Source organism: Helianthus annuus, chromosome 10, assembly GCF_002127325.2.
Source record: "Helianthus annuus cultivar XRQ/B chromosome 10, HanXRQr2.0-SUNRISE, whole genome shotgun sequence".
Lineage (NCBI taxonomy): Eukaryota > Viridiplantae > Streptophyta > Magnoliopsida > Asterales > Asteraceae > Helianthus > Helianthus annuus.
In genome coordinates this window covers 170930971-170951524 of record NC_035442.2, presented here as the reverse complement: position 1 = coordinate 170951524, position 20554 = coordinate 170930971, and positions in this window count along the sequence as shown.

Genomic DNA, 20554 nt, shown 5'->3' with positions numbered 1-20554 from the left:
AACTGCCCACTGTTCAAGAAAAAAAGAAAAACCTCTCCAATCTACCTCAAGACTCTTCTAACTCTCCCACTCCAACACTCGAAAGTGAATCCATCATCAAAGTAAGTTATTTATTTTTTGTTTTAACTTTTTCTATTATATAGTTATTAGTTATTTTCCAACTATGAATTTATTAGCTATTTAGCAACTATGAATTAAATTTTGGTGTCTACCGATTATTAGTTGTATGTTTTATTATATATTTCAGCTTTCAAGATATTTACTTAATTAATTACCCAATAATTAGGTTATTATTTAATATAAGGTTTTACAACAATTTGTTTTTTTTTTAACGGCGAAAAGTCTATATATAAATATAGAACCCAATAAGGAACTGGAATGAAATAACAAACAACAAAAGCAAAGCGACAAACAAGGACTAGGCAACATTACAACAGCTCAATAATGTCAAAATCAGACCATTTGTTCCAGTCAAGAGAAGCCGACTTCTTTCTGTACCACATCCAAAGATATGTATCCTCCTTGATGATCTCAAGAGTTTTTTTCGCCGGAATGAAAACTCCATCGAAGGTCTTCTTATTGCGAGCTAGCCATATTCTCCAAATTGTAGCTAAAATCACAAGGTGGACAATCTTTCTCCATTTCCTCGAGCCAGGGCTGGTGTCTATAATCTCGAAGATCTCTGATAACGAGGGCATCGACGCTTGGAACGGAATTCACAGCCAGACAAAAACATTCCACCAGATACTCTTGGCAAACAGGCAGGAAACAAAGATATGATTAACATCTTCCCGACCAAACCCACATCTATCACTTAACTGGTTCTGAATGTGAATTCCTCTCTCCATCAACCCGCACTTCGACGCCACTTTGTCCTGTAACGCACGCCACGCTAAAAAATTAACTTTCAGAGTAGCCCAGTTGTTCCACTTAAACAGTCGACCGGCATCGGTCAAACCGTCATTCTCCGCTAATTGCTTCCTCACATCTTTAACGGAAAATTGAACTCCTTCGCTGTTGTCGAAGACCCAACGATCTGTTAACCGTGTGACCCGTGAACCGTAAACAGCCGATTAATCCAACAATCACCTCCTTAATCGGTGTTTGTTTACGCCTTCACCGCAGCACCGAATCACCTCGGTTTCGAACCACTATGACATCTAACGGACACCCGATCTTCACCTCGATCACGTCCAATGTCTTGGTTCAACCCGAATAAAAAAAACACCACGCTCGTAACATGTAACATGGCATAACGTTGAACACCGTTCATTAACATCACGACTTATCACGAAACAAGTTGATCAAGGCACTTGCAAAATATTCTCCTGTTGTCACCCTTGTATAACAGCTGCACAAACCCGCAACTAACATCCGAACAGCCTTTTCAACGCTTTTAATCATGACTAAGAGCTACGAGACACACCGGTGTTCACCCGCATGACAACGACTGACACGAACCACCTCCCGGTCTCCATCTTCTGCTGTATAGCAGTCCCGAACCCTTCTTTTACGCCTGCCCTCCACCGACCGACACACCCGCCGGCGGCGGAGGCTTCCTCCAATCTTCTCGAGCCCTTTGATCACTACATGTGACCCGTGAACCGTAAACAGCCGATTAATCCAACACGATCCCGCTCATTCAAGACGTGCACCTGCTGTAAAATGGCCATGATGGCGCCGGTCTGAGCCCATTCAGCCGTCGATGAAGGATCCCGTATCCAATCCCAAGCCCACCGATGATTACCAGATCTGTCCGCGAAATTATCCGACACAAGGCTCTCCTTATTTTTAGCCAGCCGAAATATGTCGGGGAAACTGTCTTTTAATGAAGCCTTTGTAAAAGTTCATGTTCTCGTAAGATGTTTTGCTTAAAAAACCCAAACCAAGTAATGAAACTTTCCATTGGAAATAGCCCAATGTTGTTGGTGAGTTTGATAAGGTGTAGAATACGTCGAGGTCATGGGTTCAATTCCCATGATGTGCAAATTTAACCATTAAAAAAAAGTAATCAAACTTTTCGTTAAAAAAAATTCATGTCGTTCAAAGAAAAGTATTGAAACTTCATCAACTCCAACAAATTCCAATGAAAATTAATAATAAAAGAAATCGTTCGCGTTGCGAAAACCAATTAATGAAAATAAAAATAATAATTAAAAAATGTAAAACAGTTCTATTTTAAAAGCACAAATTTATAAATATACTAACTACAAAATTTGTATTACGACCCCCGATTAAAAAGTTTTGGTTTCGCTACTAGACTCCACCATCATGACATTTGTGTTATAACATCCACCCGCTATTCTTTTAAGCAGAATTTGACCATATGTTTAAACTTCCGCCCAAGGGAAACAGAAAACAAGCATCGATCTTTATCAAAATCCTGCGAATCTTCTATATGTGTTCATATAAAAGAAACCTAACATTGTACAAATATCAAAGAAGCATACAGTGCAATGGTTGATCGATGTGTTGTTCCACGTAAAAACCTAGGAGGTCTCGAGTTCGACTCGACTCCCTGGTTACTCACTGCTTCCTTTTCTATTATTTTAAAACACATTATTTAATCAATAAGCTGTTTTAAACAATTAACATATATGTTATAATAAGAGTAAATTGTCAAAATCATCCCTAAGGTTTGTGCCTGTTTGTCAGTTTCATCCAAAACAAGTTTTTTGTGCCATATTGCCATTCACGTTTGGCATTTTTTTTCCATCTGCATCCAAACCTCTAACTGGGTTTGTTTTTTTCTTAACTTTTAAATATAAAAATAAAAAACGTAATTATAAATCCTACCCCACTCACCCCCACCCCATTCTCTCTCTCTAAACCTAAACCTAAACCTCTTCACTCTCTTTCTCTCTCCAAACCTATTCTCTCTCTCTCTCTCTCTCTCTCTCTCTCTCTTAAGCTGATCGTATCCTCACGACATCACCACAAAACCATAGTGTACTGCCGCAGCCGGAGATCTTTGTTGACCCTTGACCACCATCGCACCTCATCATTCCGATGTAAACCCAGTCGCCGCAGCCTTGACCACTGTTGCCAACACTGTCCTTCACCGTCATAGAAAAGGAAATTCTGTTTCCAGTGAATAGATGTTGAATATGAAGTGGACGTGCTCCGGTGTGTGTATTTTAGTGATGTTTTTTATGGATTTTGGTAGGTGACTGTTGAATTTTGGTTATATGTTTTTGTTTTGGTGTTGTTTGAGTTTAAATTCAGCTATTGGTATGTAATATTTAACTTAGGTATTTTGTGAATTATGATATTGATTTTGGCATGTGAGGGTTGGAATTTGGGTTAGGGTATCATGATGGTGGTAGGCTGGTGGTGACCAGAAGCAGAGGTGGTGGTGAAGTCCGATAGCGGTGGTTGATGATGGCGTCTGGCGGCCGGAAGCAGAGGTGGTGGTGAAAATGGGAGTACCGTGGTGGCGTTGGATTTGGGCTTCGACCGGTGGTGAAAATGTGGTGTTGGTGGGGTGGTGATGGGGGGGTGACTGAATGGTGGTATGGTGGTGAGGGGTTGTGGTGGTGACGATGTTTGTCACTGAGTGGTGGTCTGGTGATGGTGTTGTGGTGGTCTGGTGATGATGGTGACTGAGTGGTGGTGTGGCGGTGATAGGGTGGTGGTGGTGTGATGATTATGTGTATGCAATTAACAACTTGTACCAAGCTTTAATGTGTTGTATGTTAGCTAAAAGACAAAAGTGCTTCTCATTTTAATATAAAAACAAACCCAATTAGAAATTTGGATGAAAATGGCAAAAAAATGCCAAATGCAAGGGCAATATGGCACAAAAAACTTGTTTTGGATGAAACTGCCAAACAGGCCCAAACCTCAGGGACAATTTTGACAATTTACTCTTTAATTAATTATTAATTAATCAATAATGGTTTAATTAGTTATTTAATTAAGCTTAAACAGAAAATTGGTTTATTTACTTAATTGTTTGTATAAAAAAACTAAATTATACATATGTGTTATATATATATATATATATATATATATATAGTAGGAGTTGGGTAGAAAGCCTTATTTTCCTAGAAAGTCTAGGAAGCAATCAGAACGTGACATGTGGCATTGAAGGATTTTAACTAAAAGGGCAATTATGTAATTTGACATTTTATTTTAATTTTGGAATTTATATCTCATTAACTAACTATGCACGATTTTATGGTAACTGATTCTCCATGATTTGCGAATTACTACTAGATGTAAATATCAATCAAATTCTCATTCGTTCCTTTTAAAATCTTGATCAACTTTATTCGTAAATCATTTTTTACGTGAGATATAGTTATGGCTTCAAACACAATTCTTGATTGCGGATATGGCAAATACACTTCTTTTTCTGTTTACTATTATCTGGTCTGTATCGATTTTTAATCATGTCTGGAAACCACCAGAATGTTCTTGACGTTGTGTTTTAACAGCAAGCAGATTCATACAGTTGTGTTTTAGCATTCAGATTCATACAGTTCTGTTTTAACAGCAAGCAGATTCATACAATTGTGTTTTAGCATTCAGATTCATACAGTTGTGTTTTAACAACAAGCAGATTCATACAGTTGTGTTTTAACAGCAAGCAGATTCATACAGTTGTGTTTTAGCATTCAGATTCATACAATTGTGTTTTAAGAGCAAGCAGATTCATACAGTTGTGTTTTAGCATTCAGATTCATACAGTTGTGTTTTAACAGCAAGCAGATTCATACGCTGTGTTTTACCATCCATGCTGGTAATGCTGGAGGATTTCTTGACGCTGTGTTTTAACAGCAAGCAGATTAGCAAGCAGATTAATACGATGTGTTTTCTTGATGTGTTTCTTCATGAAGGATAGAAGGAAGAGAGAGGGAGAGAGAGAGAGAGAGAGAGAGAGAGAAAGGGAGAGAGAGAGAGAGAGAAAATCGCAAGAAATGTGGGGTGGTTATGGAATGACAATTATTTCCATATTTAAAACAAGCTAAACGACATATCTACCTCTGATTAATTAAATAATCCTATTTTTAAGAAACACATATTACCATAATGCCGCCAAGATGATCTCAACCATTAAACACACCCATTGGATGGCCTAGATCGCTTCCTAGACTTTCTAGGAAAAACACACTTTCCGTAGGATCCCCACTCTATATATATATAGGGGACCGCTAAAATGAGAACCACCCCGAGTTGTAAGAACCGTGAGAACTACACCGTACGGGTGAGGTGGACCAATTTTTTTTTTCATAAACGTAGATGCGTGTATTATAAACACATTTGTAAAAAAAAAAGAATTCAAAAAAAATGTCGTGTGTGTAGTTTTGAGCACCACAAGTTTGTGTTTACGGGTACCGTAAATCTTACCAGAAAATTTACGGTACCCGTAAACACAAACTTGTGGTGCTCAAAACTACACACACGACATTTTTTTTTTGATTTTTTTTACAAATGTGTTTATAATACACGCATCTACGTTTATGAAAAAAAATTGGTCCAACTCGCCCCGGATCAAGTAGTTCTCACGGTTCTTACAACTGGAGATGGTTCTTATTTTAGCGCAATTATATATATATATATATATATATATATACATATATATATATATATATAGGGTCAGGATTTAGAGAAATCGGTAGAAAGTGTGAGAACGGTGAGAACGCTTATCGATCGTCCGATCAAAACAATCTATGTACTAGATTGGCGCGGTGGCATTTTCGTAAATAACATCAATTTTATTACGTGGACGCACTTCATTAAGGGTAAAAACGTCTTTTGACTACTCCAAACAAAACGCCATCTCATGAAAATAAAACGCCAAGACAAAAATCACACAGCATTCTGCTAAAAACGCTATTAGATATAAAATGCCAAACTTAATTATAGTAAAATCCCGCCTAAAAAAACCGCCAAAAAATCCTATATATACAACAAGTCAGACCTTCAGTTAAAAAACACAAACAAAAACCCCAAACGCCATATTAATATATACCATTCGACTGATAAACGCCAGAAAACCCAAACATCAAATATATTGCTGTCAATAAAGTGTAGCTGTATGGTGTGGACAACATTGTCAGTTATCTTTCTTAACTGAGGATTAAGAATGTTATCCAACACCATACAACAATACTTTATTGATTTTAGCATGATCAAATTTACAGTTTTAAGATGGTTTATTTTGTGGCGTTCTTTTTCTCGGTAAAAGCCAAAAAAGATAACATTTTGGCTGAAAGGGTGTAAACTCAATAACATTTTGCTGCATGAGATGGACAAAAATTATAGAAAAAGAGGCTAATTTCATACGAAAGTCGAAACAACCAGTGAAGATGCTTCAAAAGAAGAAAGAGACTGGTGACAGTGAAGATTTGAAGATCAGTATTTATTTTGTCTAATTTTCTTTTTCAGTTGATTTTTATTTAATAAACAACGTCATATCTAATAAAAACGCCAAAAAGGCAAATGTCTTACACCTTTGGCGTTTATCAAACCATCATAAAATTACTTTGGACAAGTATTATAAAAAAACTTTTTTTATGAATTCTTTTTTTTTTTATTTCCTTTTCAGTTGATTGTTGTATAAATAAAAACGCCAAAACAGCCAAAATGCTTGTTTAAACGATATCATCATGTTAAACGCCCCCAAAACTCCGAAACTATAATAAAATTAGTTTCAAAAAGTATTATAAAAAACCCCAAAAAAAAATAAAAAAAAAAACAAACTTGAAAATGTAACTAGAAACCGTAACTTCAAATCAGAAAAACTGAAGATAGGGGAAATTTATTATATTATAATATAAAATGCCAAACTTGAAAGATGGGACGTGTTACAGACTTCAGAGATAAAACTTGTCAAAAACAATAATTACAAACAGTAACTGAAAAGACGAATACTTTATTATAATAACGCATCGCCTAATTTAGGTGCCAAAAAGAGATCCTATAAAATGATATATCTCAGAAACTTCCATTTGATCAAACAAAAAAAAAAAAAAAAAACAAACAAACGCCAATACTACTAAACACCACTCACTGTAAAACGCCAAAAAAATCAAAGATGGCTAATATGCTTTCTTGGATATTCAGTATTGTTATTCGTCAAGTTTCACTGAATGAATTGTTAGGGGAGGCGAGTAACTCAGTAAGATTTTGCTGCATGAGATGGACAAAAGTTCAAGAAAAAGATACTAATGCCAGTCTGTTGATGCACGGAATGTCTGTTGACTGCGTCTACAAAAAGTCTGAAGTCAAGATTGGTCTATAGGGGTCAAAATGTAAATATTGTGTAATATAGACTTAGGACCGCTTTTGTGTCATGGTTTTAGTCTTGGACCGCTTTTAGGACACTAGCCTGGATCGCTTATGTGACAAAGGTGCTGGATCGCTTTTATGACATGTCACATAAACGACCCAAGATCTCTATATATAGGCTTGGGCGGTTCTTCATTTGTAACGACGTATGTGTGTGCTACGGTGCCGAAACTCTGCTGAAATTTTACCAGAAAGCAATATAAACACAAGGAATTGAAAGGATTAGCTGTTGTTACTTTACTTACGTTGATTCCGCCTTCGTATGTAAAGATGAACTACTTCGACTGACTTTTCGGGTCTTAGAACGGTCCTACAAGTGGTATCAGAGCTCAGGACGAGGAGTTCATACTACGACAGCATAGATCTGCAGAAATCTCTCTTTTCTACTCACTTTCTCTCATACTTTTTCGGTTTTCAGTGGTTCCAACGGTTGAAATTGTCTGAATTTTGAGTATAACATGTAAAATACACTAATAACAAATCCTAGAAAGAATCAGGTTAAAATACGGATTAAAAGTGGTAAAAACAAGATAAAAACTTTGATCCGCGTTTTCGAACATCGAGGACCGCTCGAAATTCAATCTTGAACCGCTCGAAATAACCATTCAGGATCGCTTATTTGAACATAATTGTGTTTGAATCGCGCGAAATTACATCTTGAACCGCTTTTTCGGACATTTTCACTGCTAGGATCGCTCGAACGGACATTACCTGGACCGCTCGAACGATCATCTCTTGAACCGCTCGAACGATCATTTTCTGGATCGCTCGAATAACAGTTGTGACTCGCTTTTCTGACAAAGTGTGGATCGCTCATACATACACTTTGTTGGATCGCTCGAAAAGACATAAGTGTCTGATCCGTTTATTTGGACATACTCTGGATCGCTTTTGTGAACTGATATTTTTCAAAACCAAAATTTTTCTAAGTGTTGTTTGATTTTGCAGGTACAATCAAAATGGATGATATTTTCTTAAATCCGTTCAGCGATATGTACGCATTCTCGGGTAGTACTGACAACAACGATACGTCATCAAGCAATAAAGATAAAAGTCCGCCGAAAAAAAGAAAGAAAGAAGTATGGGAGTCCGAGAGCGCATTCGGAACATTCAACAAACCCCCAAAGCTTATGGCTATAGAGGATTATAGTAGGTGGGCAACAAAGTTTAAAGATTGGATGATGGCATTTGCATTTCCAAGCTGGAAAAGCATGAAAAATGGCTATGCAAATGGAAAGAAGAATGGTGAAGCTTTGAGATCAGTTGAAGAAATTGATAATTTTGTGGCAGAACAAAAGTGTGTAGCATTGCTTTTCCAATCTGTCCGAGAAGACATCATTTCTTTGATCGATTACTCAAATGCAAAAGATTTATGGGATACACTCAATAAAAAGTGTATAGGAAGTACTGAGATTATAAAGAATAAGAAGAAACTTCTCCGGAAAGAATTTGATATGTTTAGATGTATGAAAAATGAATCAGTGTGTAAAATGATTGAACGGTTTGGTCATCTTAAGCTGGAACTTGTTCGACATGAGATCAATTATCCTGATGATGAGATAGTTGATAAATTGTTTGATTCACTACCTGATGAATTGGATTGGAGATACTACGCACTGATGTTAAAGAACACTATTGCTCCTGACAAATTGAAACCAGATGTTGTGATTGAGAGACTTGAAAGCCATGAGCTAGAGTTGAAGAAAGCATACAAAGTTAATCACTCATCCTCTCAGCAGAATCTGGATCTGTATTATCCAAAAAGCTTGATGCCGAAAGCTACTTCTCCGAAAACGGCATTTTCTGCTGAGAATGTTTCTTCAACAAACAAAGAAAGTCAAAGCAGTTCAAGCAGTGGAAGTCACAGTGGTTATCACAGTGGATCTACGTCTTCTGCAAATCGTTCTGATGCGAAGTTTTCTTGCAACATTGCAATCGATTTAAAGAATGCACAGAACTTTGACGAAGAATCGGCCAAGCAACAGATGGTTTTTCTAGCGTCTGTTTTGGAGTCTTATGAAGGTTTGGTAGCCGGGAAGATCGGAAATACAAATCTGACCAAAGAAGACTACGATCAGATAGACCCCGAGGAAATGGAGCTTATTGACATTCGTTGGGCAATGGCAAGTGCTGTTCGACGTGCGCAACGCTTTATGGAAATTACCGAGAGGAAATCAATTGGTGGTCCGTCAACAAAGCTTGGGTTCGATAAGTCAAAAGTGACGTGTTTTAAATGCAAACAAAAGGGCCATTTCAAGCGAGAATGTCGGAATGCATACGTTGATGAATCTGAAAATCCATTTCGTGACGATTATTACAAGAAGGCAATCTACCATCAGAATAAATCGGAGCCGCCCAGACTAAAGCAGGCTGAGGAGCAAAGAGAAAAGTCAAGGGCTTTAGCTGTGATCTATGATGATGAGGGTTACGATTGGAGCAAAGAGGTTTTGCCGGAAGATGATGCCATTGGTTATGCTTTCATGGCAAGTCATGATGAACCGATTCCTTGGAAGGATGATCGTACAGAGGAACAGAAGTACCAATACAGGAAGATGACTGCTGAAACAAAGATTATTAGACTTTCTGGTGTATACTTGGAAGCAAGAAGAGCAAATCGTTGGGATCCAGACAGAGAGTGCTATCTTGATCGGTATGGCAATGTGGCGATTGATGACAAAACGCTAGATATTGAAGCCATCATTCAGGAGTACAAAGAAGAGGATGAATACTGGCAGCATAAGTGGTGGGGAACACCAACTTCGAAGATGATTGAGGAGGAGAAAGAAAAAGAGAGAAAGGAAAAAGAAGAGAGAGAGAAGAAAGAAAACGCAGAGACTGAGAGATCAAAGATGGTTGATACGGAGTTGATCGATGTGACTTGGAAGTTGACAACTGAGAATTCAGAGAAAATGGCTGACCAAGTGCTAGCTGCGAAAGCACTTGAGGTAGATTCTATTTCTGTTTCTGAGTCAAAAGAGAAGGTCAGTCAAAGTGTGTCAACATCCAGGTCAGGTAATAAAGTCAATGGAAATGTTGACTGCAAAAATTGCAACAAACAATGCAATTTTTGTAGTACTGTCACGTATTTGAATGATGAGAAATTGAAAAATCTGAAATCAAAAGTTAAAACTTTTAAAGATCAGATTCTCGATCGTGACACAGAGTTAAAAGTTTCAACTGAACGGTTTAATGAATTAACAACTAAATGTGACAAAATTACAACTGAAAATGAAAAGTTAATTCTGGAAAACTGTCAGATTTCCGAAAAATTTGAGAAACTTAAAAGTGTTGTGAAAGACAGTGATGATCGAAACGGAAAAACATTCAAAGAAAACGAACATCTAAGAGCTGTGTTGCAATTAAAAGAAAAATCAATTAATGAACAACTGGATGAGATTGCAAAATTAAAACTTAAGGTTAAAGAAATTGAGATTGAAAATGAAAGAATTCAGTTGAAATTAAACAGTTATAGCTCAGCTAGCTTTGTTTTGCAGCACATCGTTCCCAAACCTATAGGAAAAAACAAAGCTGGTGAGGACGTGTTTTCTGATGGAACGGGTGTAGGGTTTCACAAAGTTCCACCGCCAATTTTAGACAATTACACGAAAAAGCAGTCTAGTTTGGTGGAAATTGAGGAAGAAAGTGATGTTACACTTCCTGAGAACATTGATGTCACGTTTACGTCTTCCAATGAAGAGGGTGTCCAAAATGATGTGGTGAAAAGTGTGATAGACAAATTGCTTAAGCCGGATTGTGACACTTCTGAGGAGGATGGGTGTTTTCTAGATAAATACATTCCGAAGCAAAAGTCCAAAAACAACTTATATGATGAATCTGATCTTGTCATGTACAAGATGTCGGGATCGGATAAGTTGTTTTCGGATTCTGAATTTCCATTAGAGAATGTTAATCTGAACAAATTGACAAATGTTTTCAAACTGGTCGAAGTTGAGTTGTCAGCAGTGAACAATTTGAGTCGAAAGAAAGAGAGGGTTTACAACAAGAAAACTGTTTATCCACCACGTTTTTACAATAACAACAGAAACAATTGGTCGGGTGGTTATAAGGGGGTTAAACCATTTCATAAAAGAAATGTTGCAAACAAGAGGTTTGTCGAAAAGAAAAGGTTTGTGAATAGTTCAAGTTCACTTGCTGATGAAGAAAAAGAAATTTTTACAAAATCAAACAAAGAATTTTTTGAGAAGAGAGCTTCACAGGCTCAGTCTGAAGGCACGAGTAGGGTAGCTGATACTCGTATGTGTTTTAGATGTGAACAGGTTGGTCATATTGCACGAAAGTGTACATATGTGAAGCCTAAGACTGAAGCTGTGAAGGTTCAACAAAAGAAAGTTGACGTGAAGGGTAAAACACCGATGTATATTGAGAAGAAAGTTGTTGGGAAGAAAAATGTTCAAATTGACAATTTGAAAGTAAAAACTGAACCCGTAAAGAAGCTGGTAAATCAAAATGATAAAGTTTATAAGAGGGTTGCAGTAGCTCAACAGGTGTGGAAACCTAAAATTGAACCAAAAGTTGAGAAGAAAGATTCAATTTCTGAGGTGAAAAAGGCTGAAGAATCAATTACGGTTGATTATGATGCACAATATCCACCTCTTAAGTCTAAGAATTTCAAAATTCAAATTGCTAAAGTCACGGTTACACCTAAGGCTGATAAGGCCTGGGTGGACACCATGTTTGACTAAACAGTTTGAATTGCCGGAGCTTCTTGGATTGCGAAGCATGAATCGGCATCTTTCTTGAAGTTGTTTAAATGATGATTTGTTATGTGCAGGATCTTCCAAAACTTGTATCCAGGTGGATAATGGATAGTGGAGCGTCAAGGCATATGACAGGGAAGACTGCATTGCTGTATGATGTGAATGACATTAATGGTGGTTACGTGGGTTTTGCGGGTAATCAAGGAGGCAGGATCATAGGTGAAGGAACATTATCAAATGGCATTATCACGTTTGAGAGAGTAAACTACATTGCTGAGCTGGAGAACAACTTGCTGAGTATCTCCCAGATCTGTGACAGGATATATACTACTCATTTCACCGACAAAGAATGTTTGATCTTGAAACCAGGATTTGTGATACCTGAAGAGTGGATCATCATGAGGGCACCAAGAGTCAACGATCTGTACGTGTTGGACATGAGCGTTGCTACTACAACCACGGGTCAGGCTCATTGTTTTGTGTCCAGAGCAACGGAAAAAGAGTCATGGTTATGGCACAGAAAGATGGGGCATATTCACCCAAGGAAAATGAATCACTTAGTGCATAACAACTTGGTCACAGGAGTGAATATTAAAGGTTTTCATCTGGAAGGGGAGTGCATAAGCTGTGTCAGAGGTAAACAGAAGAAAAAGTCACACCCTACAAAACAAGTCAATTCAGTTTCGAGACCTTTGGAAAGACTTCACATGGATTTGTTCGGTCCAGTGAATGTTAAGAGTATAACAGGAGATTCCTACTGTTTGGTCGTGACTGATGACTACTCCAGATTTTCGTGGGTCATGTTCTTGAAAACGAAAGACGAAACCTTTGATAGTTTGGTAGTTTTGTTTAAGAAAATTGAGAATCTGTACCAGAGACCGATTTGTAGAATTCGAAGTGACAATGGTACTGAGTTCAAAAACAGTAAGATGGAGGAATACCGTGATGAAAGAGGTATACTGCATGAGTTTAGTGCTCCGTACACTCCTCAGCAAAATGGAGTTGCAGAACGCAAGAACCGGACACTAATAGAGACAGCCAGAACGTTGCTTGCAGATTCCAAGTTACCAATCAATTTCTGGGCTGAAGCTGTTTCTGCTACATGCTATACTCTCAATAGAGTTCTTACTGTGAAGAAGTTCAACAAGACGTGTTTTGAGCTTATCAATAAACGCAAGCCAAATTTGAAGTATCTAGAACCGTTTGGGTCACCCTGTACGGTAATAGAGCCGAATGGCAAGTTTGGTTCAAAGAACTTTGAAGGAATATTTGTTGGATATTCAGGTCCTACACGGCATGTCTTTGTTCCAAGTGAAAAGCGTATTATTGAAGCAGCAAATGTTGAATGTCAAGGTTATACTATGCCGCCTCAGAATCCTGGTGATTCATGGCGTTATAATTATGACAAACTTTGGGAATCGTTTGACATGAGAGAAGAATCCGAGGAAGAGGAAGATTTCTTTGATGAGCTGGATATTTTACGAGAGTATGAATCGTCGCTCAGGTTTCCAGCAGAGTATTCTAGCAGACCTCGGGAGACTTCAAATGATGCTGAAGCAGGTCCTAGTAACGCTGGTGAACATGATGATGAAGTTGCTCCTGGTAATCAGTCGGAGGTGAATGATGATCAAGAAGCTGAAAACATGCCAGTTTTTTACCATGGTGATTCAGATCTTGAGGGGGAGCAGATCCAGTTGTCAAGTCAAACAAACCAAGTTGGTGAACAAGATGCAGAGCAGAATGTTACTAATCTGGATAGAAATGTAGATGTTCCAAGCGAAGTGATGCCGCGAACTCTTTCGTATCATCCAGAGGAATTGATAATAGGAGAATTGCAATCGGGCGTTCGAACGAGACGTCAAATTGACCAGGGCTTAATATGTTTTTATTCTACAGTAGCACCTTTACAAACTGAATTTTCATTAAGTTGTTTTATCTCGCAGGTCGAACCGCGAACTTACAAAGAGGCGCTTACTGAAGACTCTTGGGTCATAGCGATGCAAGAAGAATTAAGTCAGTTTGAGAAGTTAGGTGTGTGGAAGTTAGTTGATTTACCGGATGGTCAAAGAAAAATCAATACAAAATGGGTTTTCAAATGTAAGAGGGACGACAGAGGAGTGGTTGTAAGGAACAAAGCTCGACTCGTTGTTCAGGGCTTTAGTCAACAGGAGGGGATTGATTTTACCGAAGTCTATGCTCCTGTTGCACGACTAGAGGCTATCAGAATTTTCCTAGCATTTGCGTCTTGGAAGAATTTCAAAGTATTTCAGTTAGATGTTAAATCAGCGTTTCTTTATGGGAAGGTCAAAGAGGAGGTTTATGTTGGTCAGCCGCCGGGCTTTACTGACCCAATCCACAAGAACAAAGTTTATCTGCTGGACAAAGCGTTGTACGGTCTACATCAGGCGCCGAGAGCCTGGTACGAGACTTTGTCTCAACACCTACTCGCTAACCAGTTCATACGTGGAAAAGTGGATGCCACTCTCTTCACGAAAGTCGTTAATGGTCATCTTCTGATAGTACAAATTTATGTAGACGATATTATTTTTGGGTCGACGAATGAAAAATTATGCAAAGATTTCGAACAGGTGATGAAGCAGAAATTTGAAATGTCTTCAATGGGGGAGATGAAATTCTTTCTGGGATTACAAGTTGAACAACTTCCTGAAGGGATTTTCATTCATCAAACGAAGTACGTGCATGATATTCTGGAGAAATTTGGAATGTCAAGTTCTACTCCAGCTGCTACCCCACTTGCGACTAATCATGGGATTCATCCAGATCTCACCGGAGACAGGGTTGATGAGACACTTTATCGATCCATGATAGGTTCTTTGATGTACCTAACTGCTTCACGTCCTGACATCATGTACCCAACGTGCCTCGCAGCAAGATTTCAGTCTAACCCGAGAGAATCGCACATGATTATTGTGAAGAGGATTTTACGTTATTTAAAAGGCACACCCACATTGGGGTTGTGGTATCCTCGCAAAGGCGATTTTACACTCGAAGGGTTTTCCGATTCGGATTTCGGATGCTGCAAAATTAACGCGAAATCAACAACTGCAGGATGCCAGTTTTTTGGTCCGAGATTGGTTACTTGGCAGTGTAAGAAACAAACATCTGTGGCGCTATCTACATGTGAAGCGGAGTATGTTTCTGCTAGCAGTTGCTGCTCTCAGATCCTGTGGATACAGCAACAGATGCGCGACTACGGTTTGCAGTTTCTTAACACACCTCTGTTTGTTGATAATGAGGCTGCGATTAATATAACTAAAAATCCAGTACATCACGCTAAAACTAAACATATTGAGATTCGTCATCACTTTATTCGCGATTGCTTCGAGAAAAAGTTGATACGAATTGAGAAAATCCACACTGACGAACAAAAAGCTGATTTGCATACCAAAGCTTTTGATAAAAATAGGTTTCTATATTTGTTAAAACTTAATGGTATGAAATTGCTTTCGGTGTCGGATGGGGTTGTGAGCGTTGATGAGAATACTATTGCGGATGAAGATGAGAAACAATCTGCGATGGTTTGTCGATTTTTTACGTGTTTTGGTATTTAGGGGGAGATAGTTAGTTGTGTACATATTTTATTTTTCAGAAAAATACAAAAACAGTAAAAAATGCTAAAATCCAAAAACATGATAAAATTGAAAAAGAGTTTGTGTATATAGGGAAAATGATAGTACATCAGCTAGACAATTAGAGTATGCTAAAGATTTGGAAAGACAAAATGAGTTAAACAGTCTCACTAATGATATGTCGATAGGTTTTCGTACATTTAGTAGATTTATTCGGGATATAAACCTAAAAAATTCAAACTGGTGAAATTCGTGGGGAACACTACTTGGATATATAGGTAACCCCTGAAATCTCGTTTGAAAGGTCTCGTATTCTGATATACTAGGCGGTTATACTCTATGATGTCTGGGGTATTATTCCGGGACTTCTGCTGAACGGTGGTTCTGACCTAGTCCTTGGCTAATACTTTCACCAAAATGCTTGAAACATAGCATTATAGCCCTCAGCTGATTAGACGATAAAATTGATAATCAGTTGTTGTAGCTAAAAGATTCTCTAAAGGGAACACATTGCAAAGTCGAAGCTGATATCTCTCTGCTGAACGGAAGTTCTGACCTGAGATCCCTCAGTTCTCGCATACCCTAATTTATGTACAGACATCATTGTAGTATTCTTGCCTGTAAGACTGAATATTGGGATTCTGGATACGGGAGTATATTCAAGAGGTGGGACACATGAATTGATCTATGTTCTTAAAACACTTAAACAGTATCCTGAATAGATTGAGGTTTGTATGAGAATTTAAGATGGATCAGTATATCGACAATCGAAGTGAATTGTTTAAATTTGAGTATGTTATGTAGCTTAACGATACTTGTAATCTGTCTGAAAAGCTGATATGATTCCCTGACACGCTCGCCAAAAACAAATTTGTAAATAGGTTATTTTCTGCAATTTAAGTTTTCTGTTATTTCATTTCTTAGTTTAGATCATCTTAAAATCCAAAAAGATTTTTTTTCTGCTTTATTTTCGACAAACCAGAGTGGAAAGTTGATTGTCGGATTCTGGAAAGATGAAGCAGATGCAGGAGATTCTGAGCCGAAGATCGAGGAGAGCTTACATTGTTGGAAAATGTTTGTTTTCAAAGTTATAAACAAGTTCATTAAGTTGATACTTGTTATTTTTTTAGAAAATTGGAAAATTGTTTCACTAAATCAGTTTGTTTCGTTAAAAGATCAACCAGGGTCATTAAGTTGAACTTGGTAGATTAATCAAGTATTCAAGGTTATTAATTTAAACTTGAAAACTTGAGTGGATTTCTAAAACTGATTGTATTAGTGTTTATTGTTTGAAAAGATAGATTGTAATGTTATTGATTGAGTAACAGGTTTGGACGATATTTCCTAACGGAGGCTTATTGCAAAAGCTTGATCTAGACATCTCAAGATTCCAGCATAATGAGAGGGGGAGTCAGTGAGAGGGGGAGTCTGGATCAACAGCTAATGGGAAGCTTGTAGATAAAGCTAGAAGTCAGTCCAGGAACCTGTGAAGAATGTTTGAGATGATAGACAAAGTTGGTGAAAATACAAAGACTGAAGACTATGGATCTGAAGATGCTAAAAAGACTACGTCAACATCCAAGGGGGAGTCTGTTGATGCACGGAATGTCTGTTGACTGCGTCTACAAAAAGTCTGAAGTCAAGATTGGTCTATAGGGGTCAAAATGTAAATATTGTGTAATATAGACTTAGGACCGCTTTTGTGTCATGGTTTTAGTCTTGGACCGCTTTTAGGACACTAGCCTGGATCGCTTATGTGACAAAGGTGCTGGATCGCTTTTATGACATGTCACATAAGCGACCCAAGATCTCTATATATAGGCTTGGGCGGTTCTTCATTTGTAACGACGTATGTGTGTGCTACGGTGCCGAAACTCTGCTGAAATTTTACTAGAAAGCAATATAAACACAAGGAATTGAAAGGATTAGCTGTTGTTACTTTACTTACGTTGATTCCGCCTTCGTATGTAAAGATGAACTACTTCGACTGACTTTTCGGGTCTTAGAACGGTCCTACACAGTCATATGGCATTTTGTATTTTTTGTTCTTGAAGAAGGCTTGGATGAGGAGAAGAGATCAATGACACTGAAGAGTGGGATGATGATAAAGATGAAGATCAACATGAAGAAAAAGCGAAAAACCCACCCACACGTCATAGATCTATGTCCCCAAACATCCACAAAACAGCCACTTCAACAGACGAGCAGGGAAAATAATCAAACCGATGGGTTTGTTAAGTTTTACATAAAACGCCATATTTTGGTGTCAGTTCTTGTACTATTAAAGAACAGAGAGACTGATGACAGTGAATATTGTGAAGAGAGATCCGATTAGGATTTTTAATTTATTTTCTTCGCTTGTATTTTTTTTTACTGTGGCTGAAATATAATCCAACAATTGTAAAACGCCAAGATAACCCAAACGCCAAAATGTTTATAAAAAATAATAGAACAATGAGCCATCTTGTTTAAAACCCCTTGAAAAACGTCATTCAAATAGATTTCCTGCCCCCAGGGTTCCAATGGCATACGATGTGAATAAACGCCATAAACGTCAAAATGTTGATACAATGAAATCATTAAAACGCCATAAATTATTGAATTTGGTTAACGCCAAAAATCTTAAAAACCAAAAATTAAAACAATATCGGGAAAAGCGGAACTGGAAAAGCAGAAGATGAAAGGACAAAAAAGCCCCTCCGCCCTTCTCTAAGCCGGGTGACACGTGTTGGGCCAGGAAGCGTTCTCACACTTTTGAGCGTTTTCTCTCGATCCCGTTTATATACATATATATATATATATATATATATATATATATATATATATATATATATATAGGGGGCTGCTAGAATGAGAACCACCCCGAGTTGTAAGAACCGCGAGAACTACACCCCACGGAGCGCCGTTCGCCATGATTTTTTTTACAAGTAGATGTGTATATTATAAACACAGCCGTAAAAAATCATGGCGAACGGCACTCCGTGGGGTGTAGTTTTTTACACCACAAGTTTGGTGTTTTTTATTTTTTTTTCTTTTTTCTTTTTTTTTCACCAAACTTGTGGTGTAAAAAACTACACCCCGCGGAGCGCCGTTCGCCATGATTTTTTACGGCTGTGTTTATAATATACACATCTACTTGTAAAAAAAAAAATCATGGCGAACGGCGCTCCGTGGGGTGTAGTTCTCGCGGTTCTTACAACTCGGGGTGGTTCTCATTCTAGCGGCTCCCTATATATATATATATATATAGGGGACCGCTAAAATGAAAACCACATCCAGTTGTAAGAACCACGAGAACCACTTTCTGGCCATTAGATCAAGAAGATGGATGGATGAGATTGAAAGTAGTTAAAATTAATATTAAAAACTTTTTGTCTTATTATGTTTTTAATATTTTATTGTTAAAGGGTAAATAAGTAAAATTGTTTTTTTGTCTTTTTATGTATATTAAATTATTAATTTTTAATTACCTTTTTTGTTTAATTCATTAATTACTTTTTTGTCTTAATTATTTTTTATTAAGAAACATATTTTTTTGTTAAAGAATTTTTTGAAATTAGATTTTTATTATATTTTTTTTAAGATTTGTTTAAAAAAAAAACGTTTTGAAGAGCCGTTTTTTTACGCCCGGCTTTTTCAGGCGTCGTTTTTTTAACGCGCCATCATTTACGTTAAAATTTTACGTTTTGCGTTAAAAAGTTTACGTTTTCCGTTTTACGTTAAAAAATTACGTTTTCCGTTTTTACGCCTGACTTTTTCACGCATCGTTTTTTAACGGGTCGTTTTTGCACGCCGTTTTTTACGTTCGGCTTTTTCAAGCATCGTTTTTTTTAACGCGGCGTTTTTTACGTCCGTTTTAACGCGGCGTTTTTTACATCCCGTTTTTTTCGTGGTGTTTTTTATGCCCGTATTCACGCCCCTTGTTTAGACGCCGTTTTATCACACGGTTTTTTACGTTTTACAATTTACGTAGAAAAGTTTTACGTTTTACGTTAAATAGTTGTTACATAAAAGTTTACGTTTTACGTTTAAAAAGTTTACGTTTTACGTTAAAAAAGTTTACGTTTTACGTTAAAAAAGTTTACGTTTTACGTTAAACTTTTTAAACTTTTTACGTTTTACGTTAAACTTTTTACGTTTTACGTATTCCGTTAAAAAAGTTTACGTTTTACGTTAAAAAGTTTACGTTTTACGTTAAAAAGTTTACGTTTTACGTTAAAAAGTTTACGTTTTACGTTGTACGATAAAAAGCTTACGTTTTACGTTAAAAAAATTTATGTTTTTACGTTTTATGTTAAAAAGTTTACGTTTTACGTTTTACGCTTTACGTTAAAAAGTTTACGTTTTACATTTAAAAATTTACGTTTTACGTTAAAAAGTTTACGTTTTACGTTACAAAAAAATGGTTAGAGTTTCCTCTGTTTTTGGTCGCCCCGACAACATAAGTTGTTGTTATAATTTTCAAAATTCAATTATCAATCACAATATCAATTTTTGTCAACTATATCAAAACGTAAGAATACTTTGATCGAATCGGTTCGAGCTCGTTTTCACGAAAATAAATAGAACTATAAAAATAACGAAATAAATCGCCCCGTAAAATCTTTACCAATCTTCGACCGAGCCCGAAATTGAAGCTGACCGACTTCCAAAACTGACCCGAATCCCGAGACATAAACCGAAGCCGTTGACCACAGTTAACCGAGGCGCTGACCAAGGTTGACTTTATTGACCTAACCCGACTCGTTGAAGCATAACCGAACCAAGTTTGACCCGAACAATCTCTGACCGATTGCCGGCGGACTTCGAACCAAGTCTGTTGACCGTTGTTGACCGACCCGAAATCTGACCCGCTAACTCGACAGCCAAACCGAACATGAACCCGAAGCAATAGACATCATCATCTTCAACATCAAAAATCAGGAGAGATATGAAGAGAGATGATGGTGG